The 25193-nt window shown below is 45.1% G+C and overlaps 1 protein-coding gene across 3 annotated transcripts in view; it reads right to left on the minus strand.

Annotated features, from left to right (window-relative positions):
* Positions 1-25193, minus strand: part of RABGAP1L (RAB GTPase activating protein 1 like) — a 430423-nt gene that overhangs the window by 401340 nt on the left and 3890 nt on the right. Inside the window, exon 2 of one of the 3 annotated variants that reach the window (XM_056532030.1) lies at positions 24982-25166. The exons of the other annotated variants lie outside the window; for them this stretch is intronic. The gene's annotated coding sequence lies outside the window, so the exon portion shown is untranslated. The remainder of the gene's footprint in view (positions 1-24981; positions 25167-25193) is intronic. 3 annotated transcript variants of the gene reach the window in all.

Raw genomic sequence — 25193 nt, forward strand, 5'->3', positions numbered from 1 at the left:
TCTCATGGTCAATCCAGATGTGTACGCCTCCAAGAGACACATTACAAAATTCTCTCCCGTTGGTATAAGGTTCCTGAATTCCTTCATGCACATGGCCTTGCCTCCATTGACCTTTGCTGGCGCTTTGGCTCCCATGTAAGCACTAACACACACATTTGGTGAAGTTGCCCCCACATTTCAACATGCACAGTGTCAGAGACGTCACTCCTCATTCCCTGCAACCGCCGCTGGCGACTGTTCCTAAGTGGCCACGGCCGGGCTGCTTAACTTTAACAAGCAGCCGTCGCTACGGCCACACTGACCAGCGGCAGCTGCAGCGGATGAGGAGTGACGTCCCTGACGCCGTGCAGAGGAGCCAGCAGGAGACGTCACTTGTCCTCAAAATACCTGCCGCAAAGCCTCACAAGATCAGAGGGGGGATAAAGGAGCAGAGGGGGGGATAAGGAGCAGAGGGGGGGATAAGGAGCAGAGGGGGGGATAAGGAGCAGAGGGGGGATAATGAGCAGAGGGGGGGATAACGAGCAGAGGGGGGATAACGAGCAGAGGGGGGATAACGAGCAGAGGGGGGATAACGAGCAGAGGGGGGATAACGAGCAGGGGAAATGATGAAGCAGGGGGAATCATAGGGGAAAGGAGGCACACAGGGGATCAGAGGAGGAGGTAAATGTGGCACAGGGGCTCATAAAAGGGGAGAAATGATGTGGCACTGGGGGGGACTAAACTGAGGAACAGGGGGAATCAAAGTTGGGGGAATGATGACGCATATAGTGCAGAACTTCCAAGTCATTTATTTTACATTTATTCATTTTTTTCTCAAATTTCCCTGTGAAAATGAAGGTGCGTGTTAAACGTCGATAAATACCGTATATAAAATGGAAAATTTCCAAACTTAAATATCTGAATTTTAAGAAAGTGGGGAATGCCAGAAATGATGAAACTAAAAAGTTTAAAAAGTCCCAAGAAAACACAGAATCTGAGTGTATGGCTTCTGATGAGCCATGTGCAGAATGACTAAACATTTCCAATTGTTTAAACTTTTCCTCTAAACAGAGAGCTAAAAAAGACGCCAGCAGTTACATAACCAGAGGCCTTCACATCATCTACCTCCAGGAGAAAGCAACCATCACACCAACCAGAACCAGCAAGATGAGGGATCTGAAGGAAAACTATTTATAAAGCCGATAAATCAAAGGCAGGAAAGGGGAAGTGTCGCTTAACAGGAGACAGAACAATACAGACTATATACTGCAAAATAAACAACAATCAGTAGGAAAAAAAAAAAATATATATATATATAAATCTAGTTGTTATAAATACTATTCTGCAAGTTTTTAATGTAGAAAAGCTGGGTGACAAAGGAGAAATCTTATCACCTATCTGCAGGATATGGGAAAAATTTTAGAATGCGGGGGAACGAGTGCGGGGGCCCCCACAATCTCCTGTTTGGAGCCCCATCTCTCCCTTGGAGCAGCGCGTCACAACCTCCTCCATATATATCTATGGGAGAGCCTTTTGGCTATCTTCAGCTCTCCCATAGAGATAAATGGATTTGACGTTGCGGGGGGGGGGGTTGTGATGTGCCGCTTCAGGGAAGAGCTGGGGTTTCATACAGGTGCTGGGACCCCCCTGCGGATAGGGAATAAGTATCTATCCATGAGACTACTCCTTTAAAGAGGCCCTCTGGTGGAAAATAAACGTTTTAAAATCAACTGGTGCCCAAACGTTATGCAGATTACTTCTATTTAAAATCTTAATGCTTCCAGTACTTATCAGCTGCTGCATGCTACAGAGGAGGTTGTGTAGTTCTTCCAATCTGACCACAGTGCTCTCTCCTAAAACCTCTATCCGTGTCAGGAACTGTTCAGAGCATAAGCAAAGCCCCATAGCAAATCTCTGCTGCTCCGGACAGTTCCTGACACGGATATAGGTTGGTACAGAGAGCACTGTGGTCAGACTGGAAAGAACTACACAACTTCCTCTGTAGTATACAGCAGCTGATAAGTACTAAAAGGGTAAGATTTTTAAATAAAAGTAATTTAACAATCTGTATAATTTACTAGCACCAGTTGATTTGAAAATGTCATAATAGAACAAGAACATATACACTTTGAAGAAAGGAACAGGCGGCAACTCTCCGGTGGGTGCAAACAGATTCTTTTATTCTTGTGATGTAATAAATTACTTCTTAAAATCGGGGGAGACACAACTTCGGACTTCATGCAGTGTGTACAGGTAACAACGTCGTTTCACACACCTTGTGTGCTTCTACAGACCCAAACAACATACCCAATAGAACTGTTGTCTCCAAGCTGAGAACTTCGGGATGCGGCAAAACTATAACTCCCAGCATTCCAGGACAGCCAACGGCTTTCCAGGCATTCTGGGCATTGTAGTTTTATACAGCTAGAAGTTCACAGTTTGGAGACTTCAGTTCCAATAGATGCTACTATCCAGAAAACTCTCAACCCAAAGTTACATTTTTAATAAAGACCTATGGATAAAATATATATTTTTTACTATTACTGGGTCTCAATCCTGATATCCGCTGAAACCACAACTTATAAGTCACCGAAGTGTGGAAATTTCTCTTTGGAAGTCTCTATATTCCTAACAATGACAGGAAGCCTGAATCTCTCCACAACAACCATGTCGTCACTGGAATATGTAACACAACATTACACTAGCAAACAACACCTAACTGTACCACTTACTCTGCTTCCAAACAGAATCAAATTTAGTATAACATTTTACCATTTCACCATTTCACCATTTTCTTTACAGCATCACATACTTCAACCAGGGGTGAACTGATTGAACAAGGTCTTTAGTGCATGGGCCGAAATGTCAGCTGCATATTTGCTGCTACATATTTTCCTAATGATTTAAGTCAATGGGGAGAAAAATATGCAGCAGCAAATAAGCAGCAAAATACGGCACATGTGAACCTAAACTTAGGGTCTATTCAAACATACATTATGCTTGTGCATATTTAATGCAAATGAATTAAAAAGTACTGGTCACCAAATAAACAGTTCTAAACTAAATCAGGCTTTGTTCCCTAACTACTCTTAACATCCCTCCAGCCCTTAAAAAAAATTCAAAGCTTTAAAAATCTGTGTATCTTACCTTTATTCTTCCTCACATTTGCAATTTCCCAAAAGTAGAAAGTGAACGTTTCCCAGCAGGCATCACATCACTGAAGCCTGCTGGGGGACCACTTCTGCACTCACATGGTTGCAGTGCTGTGATGAATAGAAGACCTCAGCTCTACAAATTTAATAAAAACATTGAAACAGAATAGAAGACCTCAGGCTCTGTGCATGTTTGGGTTGCTATCAGTGAGGCTCTCCTGCAGGTTTCAGTCTGTGCAGCTTTCTGTAAGAATCTGTGGAGCTTTCACTTTCTGTAAAGCTGTCAATCAAGCTCAGTGCAGAGAAGCACTTCCAGAGTTTGGACTCCTGCCAGGCCGGGAGGGGACCCAACTCACTGTATTAATTGAGGCAGGGAACAGAACAGAGCCACCTAGTGGCAGTTTTTAATATTACATTTTTAACATATTTATGTTGATAATTTTAAAAGCAAGTGAAAGGGACAGTGTCTGCTAATTACACACGAAACACTATATTAAAAGTTTTATTTGGTGACAGGTACCCTCTAATGCTGCAGATCTGAGGCAGTGTTCGATCAATTATTTTGAATTAAAGAAGTACTCCTGTATCCTAAGCATAGGGGATAATTTTCAGATCATGGGGGGCGGAACCGACCACTGGGACCCCCGCGATCTCCCGTACAGGGCCTGGCAGTCTGCTGAAAGGGGGCGTGTCAACCACCGCATGAAGCTCCCATAATACAGCTCTATGGGACAGCCGGAGCACTGCCTTCGGTGATCTCCGGCTCTGCCATAGTGCTGTATTGAGGGAGGGGTGTCTGCCGCCGCTTAGTTCCAAATATTAGTTCACTAAAGTTTTAGCTCTGGGACCAAAGAGACATAAAGAATTCAGTATATTACAGAGTTTTATACACTGGGCGCTTTGTTCTAAATTCTCGGATAACCCATTTAAAAAGGAAAAAATTCCCTTGTTTTAACTAGTTTAAAAGGAATCTATTAGTTCTCAGTATGTAACGTATAAAGAAATAACGGCACTCACCATTAAGGCTGTAACCAGAACACGTCTAATATTCCGGGCTAACGGCAGAGCAGAGTTACAGACCAGCAAGGGCAGCTTGTACAGCACTTAAAGGGGTACTCCAGTGGAAAACTTTTTTTTTTTTTTTTTTTTTAATCAACTGGTGCCAGAAAGTTAAACAGATTTGTAAATTACTTCTATTAAAAAAAATCTTAATCCTTCCAGTACTTATTAGCGGCTGTATACTACAGAGGAAATAGCTTTTTTTTTTTTGTGGATTTCTCTTCTGTCTGACCACAGTGCTCTCTGCTGACCTCTGCTGTCCATTTTAGAAACTGTCCTAAAATGGACAGCAGAGGTCAGCAGAAAGTTCTTAAAATGGACAGCAGAGGTCAGCAGAAAGCACTGTGGTTGTGACAGAAGAGAAATCCAAAAAGAAAAGCATTTCCTCTGTAGTATACTTCCAAGTACTGGAAGGATTAAGATTTTTTAAAGGGGTACTCTGCTGCCCTGCTTCCGGAGCTCCGCTCCCCAGCGTCCGGAAGTTTATTGTTCTGAACGCTGTGTGCGGGCTTCCGTGTTCAAGGCTGCCCCTTGTGACATCACGCCCGTTACCTCGTGACATCGCGCCCCCTTCTCATAGACTGTCGTTGAGGTGGCGGGTGTGACGTCACGAGTGAGCGGGCATGACATCACGAGGGGTGGCCCTGAACACGGAAGCCTGCACACAGCATTCGGAACAATAAACTAGTACAAAACAGCCCGTCGCACCAGCCTCTGCTGTTCTATAACTCTGCTCTGCCATTGACCTGGAACAGTGTTTCCCAACCAGGGTGCCTCCAGCTGTCGCTAAACTACAACTCTCAGCATGCATGGACAGCCTAAGGCTGTCCGGGCATGCTGGGAGTTGTAGTTTTTCAACAGCTGGAGGCCCCATGTTTGGGAAACACTGGAGTGTAATATCAGACGTGTTCTTGTTACAGCATTAATGGAGAGTGCTGGTATTTCTCTATACGTAACGTATTGGATGTTGGACTTCTGTATGTCTGGATCCACCCTGAGGATAAGCCCACTTATGAAGGTGTGGATCTCGGTCTAGTAGTCTGCAGTGCCCGCACTTATTTCTTCTCTGTATATTTAATCTGTCAGCTCTATTTGCTGCTAAGAGCTACAGACACCGCTGGAAAGCTTTTAGGGTGAGATTTATCAAAACCTGTCCAAAGGAAAAGTTGATGAGTTGCCCATAGCAACCAATCAGATCGCTTCTTTCTTTCATCTTTAGTGTACCTTTCCTGGAGCTGATTGTGGCTGCCAAACTTATAAAATTGCCTTTTCATTTCTTAGCCAAGTGTCAAAGAGGAAGAGCCAAGCTGTTCAAGTGCCACAGCCTGATCCTTTCCCCCACCCCTTGCTCAATTTCACCTACCAGCCCCTTCATTTCAACTGGCCATGTGAGCAGGAAGCGTGCCTGGCTGTGGCACATGAACAACCTGGCTCCACCCCCTTGACACCAGGCAAAGAAATAAAAAGGCAATTTCATAATAATGGCAACCACCATCAGCTTCATGAATGGTAAAGTTTGCTTTTATACCCTATCATCTTTCCAACAGTATCTGTAGCTCTTATCAGCAAGTACAGCTGACCGATTCCCTTTGAGGGTGTATTCACATGTGCAGTATCCTGTGCATATTTGAGGAGCAGGATTTGAAGTTGCATATTTTATGCTGAAGATTTCAATGCAAATGAAATTGCTAAACACAGATTCAAATCCTGCTCATCAAATGTGTGTATAAGGGAGGAGTCACACGGAGCGCATCTGCAGGGTATTTCACACTGCGTATGCGCTGACAGCAGTCACAAGAATGAGCTCCCTGCTACGGCTTGGCATTTCTGTGTGTCCACTCGTAGCGGGGGATTTTTCACTGTAGAGACAGTACCTGCTCGTAGCAAATGCGCAGCGGGAAATCTGCCTCTAAGAGTGGACACACAGAGCTACCCGGTCGCAGCAGGAAGCCCGCTCTTGTGACTGCAGCATATTTCTCTGTTTGACCGTACCCTAAAGGTGTATTTGCATTGAACACATTATGGGATACAGGATACATTCTAAATGTCTGATAGATAAAGGTCCCAAATTAAAGGAGAACTCCAGACAAAACTAACTCTTATTCCCTAGCGACAGGATAGGGGAAAGGTAGCTGACCCCCCGCGATCTCCAGAATGGGACCCTGGCTGTCAGTGAGAAGTGTGAGTCGTCTACCAGTAGATGACACATGCTCAATTCATTTCTTTGGGGGCTACGGAGATGCCCAAGTGCTGTATTTGGGTCTCTTCAGTGCTCCCATAGAAATGGATGTAGTGTGCCATTTGCTGCATGCGCTCCTCACTGAGAGCTAGGTCCTGTTCTGGAGATCACAGGGGGGAGGGGTCCCAGCAGTCAAACCCCCTGCGATCATCTACTTATCCCCGTATGCGCTTTTACAACCGGACCTAAAACCGTGGTCGACCGGACGGAACGTTTCACTCCAGCCGGCTCATTGAAATGAATTACATACGGGAGCACATAGAAAGGCACACGGGAGCGCAAGTTTTTAGCTCTCCCCTGCCGTATGCGCTCCCATATGGGGGAATAAGTAATGGGAACCCAGCCTAAGAGCAGTGACCATGCAATGCACAGGTCTATGGCTTTCTGTAACGCCTATAGACTTAAATGGTGAGCACCATGTACATGCACAACAACCTCTTTGTACAGTCTGTATCTGAATTCATGTCAACTTACCTGGCAGAGTAGCCCATTAATAGAGATGAACATTACTAGGGATGTCCCAATACCAATACTAGTATCGGTATCAGGGCTGATACCAGGTATCTGCATGGTATCGGGGACTCATCTAATGTCCCCGATACCAAATCCGATACCTGGTGGAGTGCTCCACTCCGCTGCCCCGTCCTCCGGTTCGCATCATGACCGCTGCTCCCATTCTGCCGTCCGCATTAAGGTGTCTTATGGAGGTGCATGTGACATAGACTTCACTCCGATGTGTACAGCATAACAGGAAGCAGAGTGACGTGTATGTCACAAGCTCCTCCATAAGACGCCATTATGCGGACGGCAAAACGGGGCAGCGGCAGTGATGAAAACGGGGCTGCGGAGCGGCAACACCGGACAGTGAGTAACTACAAAGGGAGGCACTGCTGGCTACAAAGAGGGGTACTGCTGGCTACAAAGGGGGGCACTGCTGGCTACAAAGGGGGGCTTGCTGGCTACAGGGGGGGTCCTGTTGTCTGTCTGCAACTATCTATACTACCTACAAGGGGATACTACCTACTATTAAAGGCAATCTTACAGCAGAGTCACCTGCACTAACTTGAATTTATAGGTAGATAGGTGAGGTGACACGGTTTCTACCGCTGTTCAGCGCAATCGCTCCAGAGACATCGGTTTCACCGCCAATGCAAATTCCATGTTCTGCACAATGGAGAAGAGATAAATCTTTGCTTATACTACAGCAGCCGCCTCCATTGTACACAACAAGGAACCCACATATCAGCACGGTAAGCAGCGCCAGAAACCGGGTCACCCTGGTGTCAGATTCCCTTTAAAATATAAGTACTCGTACTTGGTATTGGCGAGTACTAGAATTAAAGTATCGGTACTTGTACTCAGTCTTAAAAAAAAAAAAATGGTATCGGGACATGCCTAAACATTACTGTTCAAAATTATTTGTCATTTGTCACCCACATTTCCCAAACTCCCGGATGTACAATCTGCCAATGTATTTAGTGTTAAATTGGTTATTTCAAGATTAAAACAAGTTGATGAGTGGGGATCTGATCATTGGTAACCCCACAAATCAACCTCAGTGAATGGGGCAACAGTGAATATGCACAGGAACCACTCTATTCACTCTCTATGGGACTGTATGAGCTTTCTGGCACATTCTCCACCAGCCTTTAGAACAGAGTTTCTCAACCGGTGTGACTCCAGCTGTTGCAAAACTACAACTACGAGCAGGATTTAAAGAACCCATCAATGTAATTGGAATCCCCCCCCCCCCTTCCTTAAAAAAAGTTATTCCAAGAAAACAAAGAAGAACTGTCAAAGAACTAAGAACTGAAGAAGAAGAAGAAGAAGGGGGAGGTTGAGAAATCTGTAATTACTATCGAAATCACATTCCTCTCAAGCACCAGCCTGCAGTATCATCAAAGAGCCAAGACGTCTTATATGTGGGCAGCCCCAAGACAAGGATATTGTACTTGTTATCATGTGGAACAAGGGGTTATACTTACTTTGTAGAGGCATTAAGAATCTCCGTCTGCTCAATGAACAATGTCATATTACGTGACACTTATTAAGGAATTTAGTATCTACTTTACATCAGATTTCTGGCAGAAAAATTGCAAATGTTGCACAATAATTTGCAACGTATTTCAATTTCGCTCTGCTGAAACTAATTTCAGAAAAGTGGGTGTTCCTAAAGTGAGGGGGCTCAAAGCTGACGTAGATTTAGTGGCACATGGACAGTCAAAGATGGGCCAAAATGTTTAAGAGTTCTGCACTTTTTAATACATTTTGTCACATTTTACTCGGCAGTGTAAGCAAAAAAAAAAATTCCATCTGGGATACTTATAACATATAAGACTACGTTGACACGGCCATCTAGACCCGTCCCGTTTTTCTCCCGTCAAAAATTAACTTTAAAAAAGAAACAAACAATAACGGATGCAAACGGATGTTATCCGTTTGGATCCCTTTATTGTTCAGTTAATAAACCAACAAAATATGTTTATTTTTTTGTTCTGAGCATGCCCAGAAGTAAAACCAGATCATAAAATGGAATGAAAAAACAGATGACATTGAAGGCTCATCCGTTTTCCATAGACTTGAATGTTAAATTTACTGTATCAGTTTTTTCTTCCGTTTTTTCCGACGGGAGAAAAAATACTGCATGCACCGTCTTTTCTCCCGTAATAAAAAACGGAAATGAGCGCAGATGGGTGCAAACGTATGTGAAAGGATTGTAAAAAAAGAAAAAATCCCATTGAGGGGGGGGCGTGGCTTGCCTCTGCCGAAGATGGCTGCGTAACTTCAGAGCTCCGCACCTCATGGCCAGTAAATTTGCTACATCAGCACCTCTCTGCCCTCTGCCCCATGCCGAGGGGAACCAGGCGCTGCAATAAGGTCCCATTGCCCGGTCTGACCCAGCCATCTGCTTCTGGGGGGATTGTGCGCTACCTCCGCACTCCCTCCTCATCGGCCCAGGCCTCCCCGCCTACCTCTCTGGCCGCTGCGCTCGGTGGGGGCTGCGGCTGCTGCGCACTGCCTGCTGCACCTGACCGACTCTCCTGGTCCCCGGGGGTCTGAACCGCACCCCGACCAGCTGCATACCTTGTGCCCGGGCCCCGGGCTGAAGTCAGGAGTTGAGGAGCTCCTGCCACCGGCCTCCTCCTCGGCCGCTCGGCGCTCGGAACGGTTGCTGGAGCAACCGCTGCAGGCCCCTGCTTCTTGTCCCTCTGCTGCCTGGGCTGCCTCTGTAGCTGGTGAAGTGTCTGCACGGTCCTTCGAGGTGTCACCTACAGGAACCAGGTCAGTCCCTGCCCTGCATCCCGCTCCTGCTACTGGGGGTGACCGCGTCCTTGAGGTCCCTCCTACTTGTCCCCTGGGCCCTCCATCACAAGGACGCTCTCCTGAGGCCCTTCTTAAAGGGCCAGTAGTCCCTGCTATTACCTCCCCTGCAGGGGGAGAGGACTCATCTGGTGCTCCTTGGGCTCAGCTTGGGAACTCTCCCAAATCACAGCGAAGCATGTCAGCACGGGGGCGTAATGGGGGATCCCCTGGAATCCTACCCCAGTCGGGCCCCTCTCCTGCTGTTGAGCCCCCTGGCAGCCTTGGTGTGCCTGCTGATCTTGCTGAGTGGGATGGTAGCCCTGATGTTGCCCTGACCTGTTCCGGGGCGCCCACCTCTGCAGCACTTTCCATGGACTTCAGCCAATTACGCTCTCACTTCCCCTCTAGAGAGGATTTTAGAAACCTCATTACAGAAGTTAAGGAAGCTTGTAGAGTTGAGATCTCAGTGATGCGTCAGGACCTCCAGCATGTCTCCAACAGGGGACCCTTACTGCTCAAACCGATTTTCTCAATGACCTTCACTCACATGTTGAGGACTTGGACAATAGGAGTAGACAAAACAACATCCGTGTGCGTGGCCTCCCGGAGGCGACTCAGGCAGAGGACTTAAATGGTACCTTGAAGGCAATTTTCAACTTGATGCTGGGTGAACCCACATCCCACAAAATCAAGCTGGATCGTGCTCACCGTGCTCTCCGCCCTCGCCCCTCCAATGGTCCACACCGGGATGTCATTTGCTGTGTTGCGGACTTTCAGCTTAAGGAGCGCATTATGGCGAAGTCACGCTCCCTCGGAACCTTTGATTTTGATGGGGCCCCAATACAGCTATACCAAGACCTCACCTGGATTACTCTTCGCAAGAGAAAGATGCTGCAGCCTCTCCTGTCGTCCCTGAGATCTGCTCAAATTCCCTACCGATGGTCCTTTCCATTTGCCCTCCAGGCCAGACGGGAAGGACGCTCTGCTGTCTTAAGATCCTTTGCTGATTTACCGGAATTCTGCGCTGCCCTGGATCTCCCTACTCCTCATCTTACTGATTGGGGCCTGGTCCCTCCCCCTCCAGCTCTTCCAACGGTGTGGCAGCCTGTGCAAGGGAAACGCCATAAAGCTGGTAGTGGTGCCTCTGCCGCTGGTTCCCCGAGAATTGGTCCTGAGCCGCCAAGCAGGGGTCTTGATGCTGGTTTTCGGGACTTTGGCGTTACTTTCCCTCTGCATTGTTTTTCTCCAAGTGTTACATGCATTCTAGTTTATTTGTTTTCTTGAGGTGCATGAAGAGGGCTGACTCACATTTATTGTTTCTATGGCCTCTGGGCGGGACTATGACCCTCATGGGTGCTCTCCTTTTGGAGCGTTCTTCCACTTTCCCCTCTGAGGCCATGGTAACTAGTGAACTATTATTGTTGCCTGTTGTTATGGTGTAGTATTAGGACTTTGGTCTCTTGACTGGCCAGTGTGCCAGTGGTTCATTTAAGGTTCCCTTTGTTGTGTTCCCATCCCCGCTTGTTCCCGTCCGTCTTCTCTTTTTGTCCTCCTTTGTTCCTTTGCTTGCTTCTTTTCCCTCGAGATGTGGTCTTTCAGTTTTTTTGCTTTTAGGTTGCCCAGTCTGACTGCGTGGACACTCCTCTCTGTTGGGTCCCCCCGGGATGCCCCCACGCTACTGAGTGAGTACCTTACACAGCACACGACTTCCTCTCTACTATACCCTCATGGCTAAGTGTGTCTCTTTGAATGTGAAGGGCCCTAATTCCCCGACTAAGCGGCGTTTACTGCAGCGGGAGCAAGTGGCCCATAAGGCTGACATAGTATACCTTCAGGAGACGCACTTTGACAAGACGGGATCTTTTCACTTTTTACAGCATCGCTACCCACAGACCTACATAGCCTCAACAGATAGGGAGGTTGCGGGAGTGGCGATTCTGGTGTCTAGATCGTGTCCCCTGCAAGTCTCCTCCTCTTATGCTGATCCTTCAGGCAGGTTCCTCATATTGCAGGGCTCCATTGGGGATAAACAATTGCTCCTATGTAATATGTACGCTCCTAATACTTCCCAGATCCCCTTCCTGCGTCAAGTTTTTACTAGCCTCGATAAATATACTCCCTCGGCATGGCTTTTGGGTGGGGATTTTAATCTGTTTTTTTCCCCCCGGATAGATCGTCATTCGCTTTTGGGGTCCTTGCCGCCCACTGCGCTTATCTACGCATTTTCGTCGGCTAATCCGCTCGCCTGCACTTTTTGACTTCCCTATGACCTCCCTATGGTACGTATGCTCTCCTCTGCTTCTTTCGAACCTATCTCCTGGTCTGATCATAGTCCTGTCTTAGTCACTTTCTCTCCATTCTCCTCTTTTATCCGCCAATGTCATTGGCGTCTTAATGATTCCTTGCTTAAATCCCCTCCTTCCCGGGACTCGATCCTCCATAGCATCACTGAATATTTTGCCACCAATGATGGTTCTGTCTCCTCACAGGCCATATTGTGGGAGGCCCATAAGGCCGTGGTTAGAGGCCATTGCATAGTGCTGGGTTCCAAACGGAAACGTGATGCTTTGGTTCGCTCCCGGGAACTTAGGGCCCTAATTTCCGACCTTGAGGCTCGTCTCCTCCTAGCTCCTTCCCTCCCTGTCTTGAGGCATCTGGTGGCTGCGAGGTCTCAGTTGAGTGACTTGGCTCTACACAATGTGGAACGTCAATTGGTCTATGCCAAACAGCGCTTTTATGAGAAGGTTAACACGGCACACACGATGCTGGCCCGGTGCCTCCGGGACAGGGTGGTAGCCCAGACTCCCTTGGCTCTGAAGGACCCTGAGGGGACTCTTCATTATCATCCAGAATCCATCTCCTGCCTTTTTCAAGACTACTATAGTAAGTTATACTCCCTTCCCTCTCAACTCCCCTCTGATCCTGGAGAGCGTGCAGCGGCCCTTGGCACTTTCCTCGCTAGGTGTAGCCTTCCGGCTCTCTCGGCAATTGACCGGGAGGCCCTGAATGCTCCCGTCACTCTGGAGGAACTTTCGGCTGTCCTTAAGACCCTTCCTGCGGGGCGCTCTCCGGGACCTGATGGCTTCACTTCCCTATACTATAAAACTTTCTCTTCTTTTCTTCTTCCCAAGCTAGTGCTCTTGTTTAATTCCTTCCTGGGAGGAGAGAGTATCCCGCAGACATTTTTGCATTTCCTAATTACGTTGATCCCTAAATCTGGGAAGGATCCCCATGATTGTTCCCATTACAGGCCTATAGCCCTCCTTAACTCAGATCTGAAACTGTTTTCTAAAGTGCTGGCTTGAGTACTTCTTTGCCTACCCTTATACATAAGGATCAAGTAGGTTTTATCCCGGGCCGCCATGGGGTGATAATACAAGGAGGGTTGTTGACTTGCTAGACGTGGTCAATAGGGGATCTGGACAAGCTTTGCTGTTAAGTCTTGACGCCAAAAAGACCTTTGATAGGCTGGGCTGGCCATTTAGGTTTGCCACCCTGCAAAAATTTGGGATCTCTGGTAGCTTTCTTACAGCGCTGCGGGGCCTCTGCTCTCTCCAGACTGCTTCTCTTAAACTTCCCTATGGCTCTTGTTCGACTTTCCCCCTTTCTAATGGTACTAGGCAGGGTTGTCCCTTGTCCCCCCTGATCTTCGCATTATGTATTGAACCGCTTGCAGCTTTGATCCGGGGGGACCCGGATGTCTCTGGGGTGTCTCTTCATGGTAGGGACTTCAAGATATGTCTTTTTGCGGATGATGTCTTACTCACTCTTACTAAGCCCCTGCTGTCTCTACCTTCCCTCTATAAACTTTTGCAAGCTTATGGTGTGGTCTCCGGCTATAAAGTCAATCTCTCCAAGTCAGAGGCTATGCCCCTCAACCTTCCTCCCTCTGTGGTCTCTCTTCTGAGAGCTAACTACTCTTTCCGCTGGTCCCCCTCTGCTATTACTTACTTAGGTGTCTCTCTCTCCCCTTCCTACTCCTCCTTGTACTCAGCTAACTTTCCTTCCCTTCTACGAGAGCTGCATGCCTTAATGGAGAAATGGCGCTCCCAATACATTTCCTTTTTTGGGCGCATTGCAGCAGTCAAGATGACCATTCTTCCCTAACTGTTATACTTTTTTGAAACTCTACCAGTGCGGCTATTTTCTGGTTTATTTGGGATGCTAAGCGACATCGGTTGCCTATGTCAGTCATGCTGGCGAGTAGGGCTCAGGGGCTGGGGGTCCCGGACGTAACGAAATACTATTGGGCGGCCCACTTACGACACTTAGCGGCCTGGTCCATGTACCACGCCTACAGTAAATGGATGGAACTGGAGAAATTATGGTTAGCACCACACCATCCTAATTCCCTCTTATGGACATACCCTCTTCCTTTTCCCCTTTGCCCTCTTCTCCGCTATGTGTGGACTTATTGCTCTAGACGCTTTGGACTTCTCTCCTCCTCTTCCCCTTAAGGTCATTCCTATATCACCCGGACTTCCCCCCTGGAGTGACCTCCACTTTGGTTAGAGAGTGGGGCTCCCGTGATCTTTTCTGTTCGGCTGATGTGGTGGATCCTCTAACCCGATCTCTCCTGCCTTTTGATCAATTGGTCTCCCGCTGGAGCCTCCCTTCCTCTGAGCTGACTCGCTATACGCAGCTTCGTCATTACCTGTCCTCAACTCAGGGATCTCTGACTGTATCTCTGCCCACGGGCTTCGAGAGGCTGTGTAGGAGCGGGCTGCAGACGAGGGGCCTCCTTTCCAGTATTTATTCCCTCTTAACTTCCCCTCCGGATGGTGCAGCCCCGGCCCACCGCTACATGGAGCGCTGGGTGTCGGCTCTCGGTACTACTATTACTATTAATCAGTGGAGGGTGATCTGGAAAAGGGCTTCTAGGGCCTCCATTTGTACGGCCTATAGGGAAACTCAATTTAAGATGCTGATGGGGTGGTATCACACTCCGGTCCTTCTGAATAAACTGAATCCCGATATCCCTCCCCAGTGCTGGAGGTGTGGGGTGGGCTTGGGCGACACCTTCCATATATTCTGGTCCTGTCCGCTCATAGTGCCATTTTGGGTTAGGGTTCAGAAGCTGATTCTGGGGGTGTTGGGGGTGACTGTTCCGTTGGACCCCTTGATTTTCCTTTTACACTTATCCACTACACTTCTGACTAAAAAAACTTTCAAACTGTTCTTACATATTGTCCTGGCTGCCAAGACACTGATAGCTAAGTATTGGAAACATACCTTACCCCCATCCGAGGATGATCTATTTGCTAGGATTCGAGAGATTCGCTCTCTGGAATCGCTCACGGCCTCCTTAAACAATACTATTTCGTTGTTTCTTTCTGTCTGGGACCCATGGGATAGATTCACTGATAGGCAACCTCCTTAATCTCTAACCCTTCTCCTGGGCTTGTTCTCTTTTCTACCCTCTCTCTCTTTTCTGTTAATTATTTTTTTTTTATTCTGTCTTGTCCCCCCCCCCCTTTTTTGTGGTCTGTAGGTGTTGTGTTCCCCATTCCTTATGTTCTTTCCCTTCTCCTTTGCTCCCCCTCCTCCTCCCCTCTTTTTTCCTTGTTGTCCTTTGATAGAATTGGATTAGCTGGATTTGTTACTGACTTAGCGATATCTGTGTTCTCTGTGCACATTTTTTCCACATTGATGCTTGTATTTTAAGCTATGTATTATGCTGTGTTTTATGCCGTGGGGACTTGCTCTCCCTTGACTTTGTTACTGTATGTTCTTTATTTCGAAATAATAAAACACTACAGTTTAAAAAAAAAATCCCATTGACATCAATGGGATTATTTTACAACCGTTTTTAATCCGTTTACAAGCAGCAACAAGGGAGCCTAAACAGGGGGACAAAAACGGGGACAGACAGCTGTGTGAACGCACCCTTAGTAGTGAATGCCATAATAGTTAGATAGATGTGGGTCCCTCCTCTGGGAATCACATCTATTTCAGTATCAAGGGGTCCATCTCTGTCGTAACGCTAAACTGGCTATTTAGGTGATATATCCCCCCATTAAACATACGAGTTTAATAAACAGCGTAAAACAGTGGGGACATGTTAAGGTCCTTTAACATTATCAGGAACGGTTAAAGGACCTTAACATGTATAGCTTGGAAGAAAGAAGAGACAGAGACTTTTAAATATATAAAGGGAATCAAAACGGTAAAGGAGGAGAGCATTTTTAAAAGAAGAAAAACTATCACAAGAGGACATAGTTTTAAATTAGAGGGGCAAAGGTTTCTGCAGTAATATAAGGAAGTATTACTTTACTGAGAGAGTAGTGGATGCATGGAATAGCCTTCCTTCAGAAGTGGTCGCTGCAAATACAGTGAAGGAGTTTAAACATGCATGGGATAAGCATAAGGCTATCCTTCATATAAGATAGGGCCAGGGACTATTGATAGGATTCAGATTATTGGGCAGACTAGATGGGCCAAATGGTTCTTATCTGCCGACACATTCTATGTTTACACGTTTCCTTCATTTCAAGTTAGGTGTGGGTCCTAGAAGGGGGTCCCACATCAATTAGACATTTAACTGATACCTGCTGCAATCCTAAATTATAATTGGGTGTCGCCAGCATCACTGCCCGGTCGGCAGATCAAACTGCTGCACTCCATTATCGCCCATGGAGCCCCTCAGTCGAATGGGTTGGCCAGGGAGTGAAGTGTGCTTTACTCGGTTATAACTCATAATCGCAGCGAGTGTCGGAACTAAGACCCAATGCAACCTAAACTTTTGACATGTCTGGACAGCATGTGAAAAGTTTATGTAAATGTCCTGGAGCTTTATAAAATTGATTGCCTATCCTCAATTAGATTGCGGTGATCTAACTCCCCATACCTAAGATAATCAGCTGAAAGGGGCCACAGGACTCTTAAGGATTAAGATTTTTAAATAGAAGTCATTTACAAATCTGTACAACTTTCTGTCACCAATCGAGTTGAAAACTACTTTTTTCTCCAGATTACGGTATCTCCTCTTTTTTTATCAACTGGTGCCAGAAAATTTTACAGATTTGTAAATTACTTCTATTAAAAAAATCTTAATCCTTCCAGTACTTATCAGCTACTGTTTGATCCACAGGGAGTTCTTTTCTTTTTGAATTTCCTTTCTGTCTGACCACAGTGCTCTCTGCGGACACCTCTGTCCATGTCAGGAACTGTCCAGAGCAAGAGAGGTTTTCTATGGGGATTTGCTTCTACTCTGGAAAGTTCCTAAAATGGACAGAGGTGTCAGCAGAGAGCACTGTGGTCAGGCGGAAAGTACATTTAAAAAGGAAAGAACTTCCTGTGGATCAAACAGCAGCAGATAAGTACTGGAAGGATTAAGATTTTTTAATATAAGTAATTTACAAATCTGTTGCTACTTTTTGGTACTAGTAGATTTAAAAACTTTTTTTTCCAGTACTCCGCCCCTTTAAATCTAGTAGAGAATATAGCTCCTGGCATTGGCAAAACATGGTGGCACAGAAAGGACATGTGTCATCATATAAATCTGTACAAAGGCAGTATTTCTCAACCAGTGTGCCTCCTGCTGTTGCAAAACTACAACTCCTGGCTTGCTAGGAGTTGTAGTTTTGCAGCATCTGGAGGCCCAATGGTTGGGAAACACTGGCAGAGAACAACGCTGGCAGAGAACAAACACTGGCAGAATACAGAGTTTCTCAATCGGAGCGACTCCAGCTGTTGCAAAACTACAACTCCAAGCATGCACGGACAGCCGAAGGCTGTCCGGGCATGCTGGGAATTGTAGGTTTTGCAACAGCTGGAGGCACCCTGGTTGGGAAACTCTGCTTTACAATAAGCATACAGGACAGTGCTCATAGAAACAAGAAAGAAAATAACATAAGCCCCAAGAGATATTTCACATTATGTTTTGGAAAAGCCAACTGTAGTACCCTGCAGAAAATAAATGTCCGGACAACCAGTTCTGTGCAAGCTCTGCAACCGGCAATGAAGCGTGCCAAGGAATATGGAAATGGAGTTTAGTAAATTAGCAGTAAATGGGTTTTGGATGGACGCTTTATCATCGTTGCATTAATCTAAATGCAATGAGTAAGACTCCAAAGGGAATCAAATTCCACGACACAATCCAGACATGTGACTGTGATCTGAGTCCATGTAACTCACAGCAATGTTATCGTTCTCCGGTCGCAATGAAGAGGAAGTTAATAAAATCTCAGCAAAAGGACCAGAGATAAAAGTGTCATCTGTAATGATGACGGGAGGCAATGTGCGGCACAGGCCTTGACTACACAACATAAAATGCTCGCAATGTTATTATTATGACAATTCATAGACTAATCTATAACAGTACTAAAAAATCACTAAGGCTGGTATCTATTTAATATTTTACCTAGTACTAAAAACAGCAGTTTAAAGCCTAAAGGGGTACTCAGACGTCAAGAAAAAAAAAAATATGCTGCAGAAGCATAAAGCATTGCTTAACTGTCTATCCCAGTTCTGAAACCACGAAAAATCTATTTTGTTTTGGGGGGGTCTCCATCCTGCACTTTCTGGTTGAGCAGTTGCTCAGTACTACAATTCCCAGAATGCATTGCTATCCCTTAGCTCTTCATTACCATCCTCCAATGCTGTTTACTTTTCTCCAATAGCAATCGTGCCCAAATCTTTTGCAGAACATTTCAGTACACATCACATTATTGCTCTGCAGTCAGTAAATCTGCAGCCACTGCTGCATTCATTTCCTGTTTGTTTCTTTGCATGTGGCATTGGTCAGCTCAAGGAAGTAAGCTGTATACACAACGTATTCTTCCCTAAGTGTTCCAAAAATATATATATATATACACACACACACACTGGTATATATATCAATGTGTGTGTAAGTATGACAGATGCATGAAATAGATGTAGGAGCTGGCGGTATAAAGTTCACTCAGGGGGGGGGGGGGGCTTAAAGGGGTTATCCAGGAAAAAACTTTTTTTTATACATCAACTGGCTCCAGAAAGTTAAACAGATTTGTAAATTACTTCTATAAAAAAATTCTTAATCCTTTCAGTACTTATGAGCTTCTGAAGTTGAGTTGTTCTTTTCTGTCTAAGTACTCTCTGATGACATTTGTCTCGGGAAATGTCCAGAGTAGAAGTGAATCCCCATAGCAAACCTCTTCTACTCTGTGCAGTTCCCGAGACAAGCAGAGATGTCAGCAGAGAGCACTGTTACTAGACAGAAAAGGACAACTCAACTTCAGCAGCTGATAATTATTGGAAGGATTAAGATTTTTAAAAGAAGTAATTTACAAATACAAATCTGTTTAAATTTCTGGAGCCACAGATACAAAAAAATAAAATAAAAAGTTTTTTTCCTGGAATACCCCTTTAAGCTTGAAGACAAGATCCAGCCGCACCTTCTGAGACAGCAGAGAATGATGCGTCATCTAAGGAGAGAGGGAGGAGCTGCTGACAACACCACATTGACAATGAAAGGTCTACACAACTTCCTATCAGGGTTATTTAAAGCAAAAACATGCTGAGGCCAGTACAATTTGTGATAGCACTATATAAAAACTTTAAGTCTTGCATTGATAGTCCTTTTGAAATACAATTTTCTGATACTGGAATACATCTCCTTCTGATTCTAGATACAGTGCATGCCTCAGAAAAACCCAGTATAGATTAAACGTATCCATTAGCCTACATTCAAAAGTGCCTTTTGGCCTCTACATTGGTATACCTTTTCTTTAGCATTTTGCATTATAGTTGGAACAACCCCATACACATAAGATTGTTGGCTGGTCCCATGTAAACCTGCAGATTTGGTAGACTTACACCTAACGTGTATAGGGGGGACGCATGTGGCAGATGGCATATGTATCGAGGCTAAGTTGGTTACATTGAAGGAGCATGTAATTAACATTAAAGAAAATAATCAGCGGTCATGTCTCCCCTATCCTTGGGGGAAAAACTATGGGATTTAAAATAAAAATTCATCCTTGCACACTAGTTTTCTTGTGTACAAAAGTTGCCAACTATTGTGCAAGCCATGTTTTTGCTAATATTTTAAAATGTTCACCTCTTTACGTTGCCAATGGCAACTTTTCTTTTTCAAAAGTTTTCTTGGCTTAGGCGATGTTCACACAATGGAATTTTCGTGCAGATTTCTGCATTAGAATTCCGCATGGAGATTCCGCAGCAGCAGAGTCCCATTGATATCAATGGGATTCTATTGTGCTATGCACACTGCAGAATTTCCTCACCAGATGTCTCTTTTGTGGAAATCCCCACTCCCCGTGTAAATGCATTGCAGTCTATGAGACGATGCATTTCCGAGCGGTCCTAGCGCAGACATGCTCTGCTGTTGGGGCAAGGTCTGCATGGAATTTTTAGTGCGGACATTGCCCATAACCTTAGCGTTAGAGGTGGGGCTTCATGGCCCATTTATATTCAAGAAATTTTTCAGCGCATTTTACGTTAAGACTGAGATGTGAAAAGACAATCTTAATAAACCCCCCTTAGGCTAGGATTTCACAATTTTAAATGGTGTGAATGGAGACGAGAATAAGGCAACTGCCCGGCAGCTGATCTAACACTATGACTAAGAAGCCAGTGTTGCAGTTGGGCTAAGCTCACACATATTATTACAAATACATTGTGAAACTACCAGGAAATCTGCACCAAATCCTGTGTAGAAATCCACATAGGACCACTCTTACATCATCACATCACAATACTTGGCATCAGTATTTGTAAGCCAAAATAGGGAAGTGTCCAAAACATGGAAAGGGTGACATCTTATGTGGATTTTTACTAGCCTATTGAATAGTATAGCTATAATATACCTTGGTTAAAAGATTGGTATATTTTTGTGCAAAAATATGTTCCATACCTCTTACCACTGTCAAGAACACTGTCTTGTCCCTGCTGCTATTGCCTGTGTGTCTCCAGGTCTAGGTCTAGCCTTATGGGTTATAAGAGATGAGGATGAAGCCTTGATTTCCCTTTCAGGAACAGTGTGACTCACCTTCAGCAGGCAGACTGGATTAGGCTAAATTTCCACTTGTTTTTTTTTTTTTTTTGCAAAACGCAAAGAAAAACGCCAATTCTGCCGCATGGTGTTTTTTTGGTCAAAAAACGCTGCGGCCAGATGTTAGCTGTAAGTCAATGAGAAATTGCAAATTTCGAATTCCACTTTGCGTTTTTTCACTTTGGCGTTTTTTCACTTTTTCTGATTTTTTTTCCGCTCTTTGGCGTTTTTAAAAAAACGCTGTAGTTCCCTCAAACCGGCGTTTTTTGTCAAAATCGTGGCGTTTTGCTCCAATAGAAGTCTATGGGAGTGAGAAAACGCCAAGAAAAACGTTATGTGGATTTTAACTTTGGCTTTTTTGCACGCGGTTTTTAATCTTTTTTGGACTTTAGCGATCCAAAAAAGTGATGTAGAGAGCTGTTTTTAATAAAATTTCGTAGGGTACTATTAAATTTTTTTTTTTTTAAATATACAGTAGTGAAGGAAAAAATTGTATCTAACAAAATGTATATTATTGAAAAAAAAAACTATTACTTTTTAAACAGGGATCAATTTATGTGTGCGGGGAAATAAAAATGTAGCCGACAATTATAAAAATGTATTGTGTGTGTTTTTCACTTTTTTGCTTTATTTTTTACATTTTTTTTAGTTAGTACTACTAATCCCAGCATGGAACACACTGTTCCATGATGGGAGTAGTACTACCTGTACTAATAGACAGATCGCCCGCTGCGATCTTTCTGTATAATATATAGATGCGGCGGCCGCTCTTCTATGGTCCCCTACACTGACGTATATTTACACTGATTCATATTTCCCACAGAGCTGTGATTGGCCAGATGGTTACAGCCAATCACAGCTCTCTGTGAGAAATAGGAACATGTGTATATATACGGCCGTGCAGGGGACCATAGGAGAGCGGCCGCTGCATCTATACATTATACAGGAGCATCACAGCGGCTGTCAGAAGTGATACCCGCTGTGATCTTTCCATAACTGCAGGTAATACTACTCCCAACATGGAACACACTCTGCCTCATGCTGGGAGCTGTAGTACCTGCATTAATAGACATTTCGAAGCGGGTGTCAGAAGTTACACTCGCTGCGATCTGTCTATTAATACAGGTACTACAGCTCCCAGCATGAGGCAGAGTGTGCTCCATGTTGGGAGTAGTAGTGCCTGCTTAAGGACACATCGCAGTGGATGTCACTACTGACACCCTCTGTGATCGTCTTGTCTATAGCAGAGATGGAGCGGCTGTATACATCGCTCACATCCCTGCTCTGCACTATACTCCGGGCCGGCCACTCATTCATTCATCTTTTCCTCAGAGCTGTGATTGGCTGAAACCATCCAGCCAATCACAGCTCTGGGTGGGAAATAGGAATTTCTGTTGACATCAGTGGCCGGAGTATAGTGCAAAGAGGCGAGCGATGTATAGACCCGCTCGCTTCTCTGCTATATTATGGACGATATATGTCTATAGTACAGGTACTATCACTCCCAGCATGGAACAGTCTGTTCCATGCTGGGAGTAGTAGTACTACATAAAAAAAATTTAAAATGTATTAAAAAAAAAAAGTGAAACACATACTTTATTAAAAAATAATAAAAATTGGGTTACAAAATATATACATTGCGCTTAATAAAAACATTTCCCTCACTGCTGCATCCTTTTTTTTTTTTTTGGTACCCAAGAAATTTTGGGTACCAAAAAAAAATACGCCAAGTTTTTTATAAACTGGTGCCAGAAAGTTAAACAGATTTGTAAATGACTTCTACTAAAAAAAAATCTTTACTCTTCCAGTACTTTTTAGTATGCTACAGAGGAATTTCTTTTCTTTTTGAATTCATTTTTTTTTCTTGTCCACCGTGCTCTCTGCTGACACCTGATGCCCGTATCAGGAACTGTCCAGAGCAGGAGAAAATCCCCATAGCAAACCTATGCTGCTCTGGACAGTTCCTGGCACGGACAGAGGAGTCAGCAGAGAGCAGTGTGGGCAAGAGAAAAAAAATTCAAAAAGAAAAGAATTTCCTCTGTAGCATACAGCTGCTAAAAAGTACTGAAAGGGTAAAAAGGTTTTAATTTAATTGTTACTAGAGACGGAGTTTCCCTAACCACAGGCAATAGACAGCAGACTGAAAGGAAGGAAGAAATTTGGTGGCAAATACTTTAGGGTTGTCCTGAAGGGTAAGGAGTCGTTTTTGGTAAACTGAGCAATTTACAAATTTGTTAGGAATTAATTAGGCTGTTACTTAGGAAAGTTATTTAAAAAGACAGTGTCCAAAGGCATAGCCTTAGGTCTGTGATTTCTACTTTTGAGCCAAACAATTTGTGTGTGTTTTTTATATATATGAAGATGAGAGCAAGTGCTCAAGGCTGAGGCTGATCACCTTTAGGGCCCAGTCTCTCCAACCCCTATCACTGCTTGCAGACTTCTGTAATTGATAGACAGCCTCTGTGCTGTAGGGCAGTGTTTCCCAACCAGGGTGCCTCCAGCTGTTGCAAAACTACAACTCCCAGCAAATCTCCTCCACATGCCTGATACTGTAATCTGCTGCAGATTTTACCTGTGTAAATGTTAGGTAAATCTGCAGTATATCCACTATGTTTGAGTTCACCTCCTTTCATTTGCATTGCACACTACTTATAGGCAATTCAAATACATTGAAGGGGTACTCCGCCCCTAGACATCTTATCCCCTATCTAAATGATAGGGGATAAGATGTCAAATCGTGGGGGTCCTGCCGCTGGGGACCCCCGGGATATTTGTTGCAGCACCCCGCTTTCATTACTGCACAGAGCAAAATCGCTCTGTGCATAATGACGGTCGATACTGAGGCTGGAGGGGCGAAGCCGTGACATAACGGCCCGCCCCCTTAATGTAAGTCTATGGGAGGAGGCGTGACGGCCACCACGCCCCCTCCCATAGTTTTGTATTGAGTGGGCGGAGCCATGACATCACAAGGGGGCGGAGCCGTGACATCACTATGTTCAGCCCCAGTATTGCCCGTCATTAGGCACAGAGCGATTTTTCTCTGTGCAGTAATGAAAGCGGGGTGCTGCAGCCGAGATCCCGGGGGTCCCCAGCTGCAGGACCTCCACGATCTGACATCTTATCCACTATCATTTAGATAGGGGATAAGATGTCTAGGGGTGGAGTACCCCTTTAAAGGGGTATTCCGGCCATAGACATCTTACTATCCTTTGGATAGGGGATAAGTTGTCTGATCGCAGGGGGCCCACAGCTGGGGACCCCGGCCATCTCCGTGCAGCACCTGGCATACTGTGTTGGGCTGCTACTCTAGTCTCGGAAACCTCTTAAAAGAGTACTCCAGCGCAAAATAACTTATCCCCTATCCAAAGGATAGGGGATAAGTTATAGATTGCGGGGGGTCCGAGCGTTGGGGCCCCCCGGAATCTCCTGGACGGGGCCGCGGCAGTCTGCAGGAAGTGAAGTTTCGTCCCGAGCAGAAAGCCGCGGTAGACAATCCTCCTCCATGTATCTTTACGGGGTACATGGAGGGGGCGTGTCAGCTGCCGCGTCATGCGGGGACGGAACGCCCCCTTTCCTGTACTGAAGATCGTGGGGGGGCCCCAGCACTCGGACCCCTTCGGATAGGGGATAAGTTATTTTGCACTATAGATTTCCTTAAATTTTCGTCATCACGCCCCCTCGAGACATCACACCACGGCCCCTCCATTCATGTCCTCCCTTTAAGGGAATCAATACGATTAAGAAGTATATATAAAAGAAGACTACCACAAGAGAACATCATTTTACACGAGAGTGGAAAGGTGTATGCAGTATATACATAGTGGATGCATGGAATAGCCTTCCTGCAGAAGTGGTAGCTAAAAATACAGTGAAGGAGTTTAAGCATGGATGGGATAGGCATAAGGCTATCCTTCATATGAGATAGGGCCAGGGACTATTCATAGTGTTCTGAATATTGGGCAGACTGGATGGGCTGAATGGTTCTTATCTGCCGACACATTCTATGTTACTTTGCAACAAATGTTATGTGCAAACTTGCATGTCATCTGAATTACATCAGTATGTCATCATTACTGCACCATTATTCAAAGGGGCGGTCTCATCTATTTTAATTCCCTCTCTAGAGACTGTCTGTAAATATGAGAGATCCATAAAACGTATGTAATACCGATAACGCACTAATGCAAGAGGATCCACAATAGGGCTGTACTGCAAACCCCCGCTACCTGTGTATACAAATACTCCCGTGAGACACTAACCTTAGGTTGGGTTCACACCGCGCTCGAGTCTTGTATTGCCAGTATACATCAGGATACCGGCAACAACGTATAGCGTGGCACTTTATTGGACCGAATGTAGTCTACTAATAACGTTCAGAAATTTCCCAAATTGTATACTTTTATTTTGCAGGACTCAAAAGCAGATCAGACCAGGTCTTTAAGTCCTGCAAAATAAAAGTATACATTAAAGC

Source organism: Hyla sarda, chromosome 7, assembly GCF_029499605.1.
Source record: "Hyla sarda isolate aHylSar1 chromosome 7, aHylSar1.hap1, whole genome shotgun sequence".
In the NCBI taxonomy this organism is placed as follows: Eukaryota; Metazoa; Chordata; class Amphibia; order Anura; family Hylidae; genus Hyla; species Hyla sarda.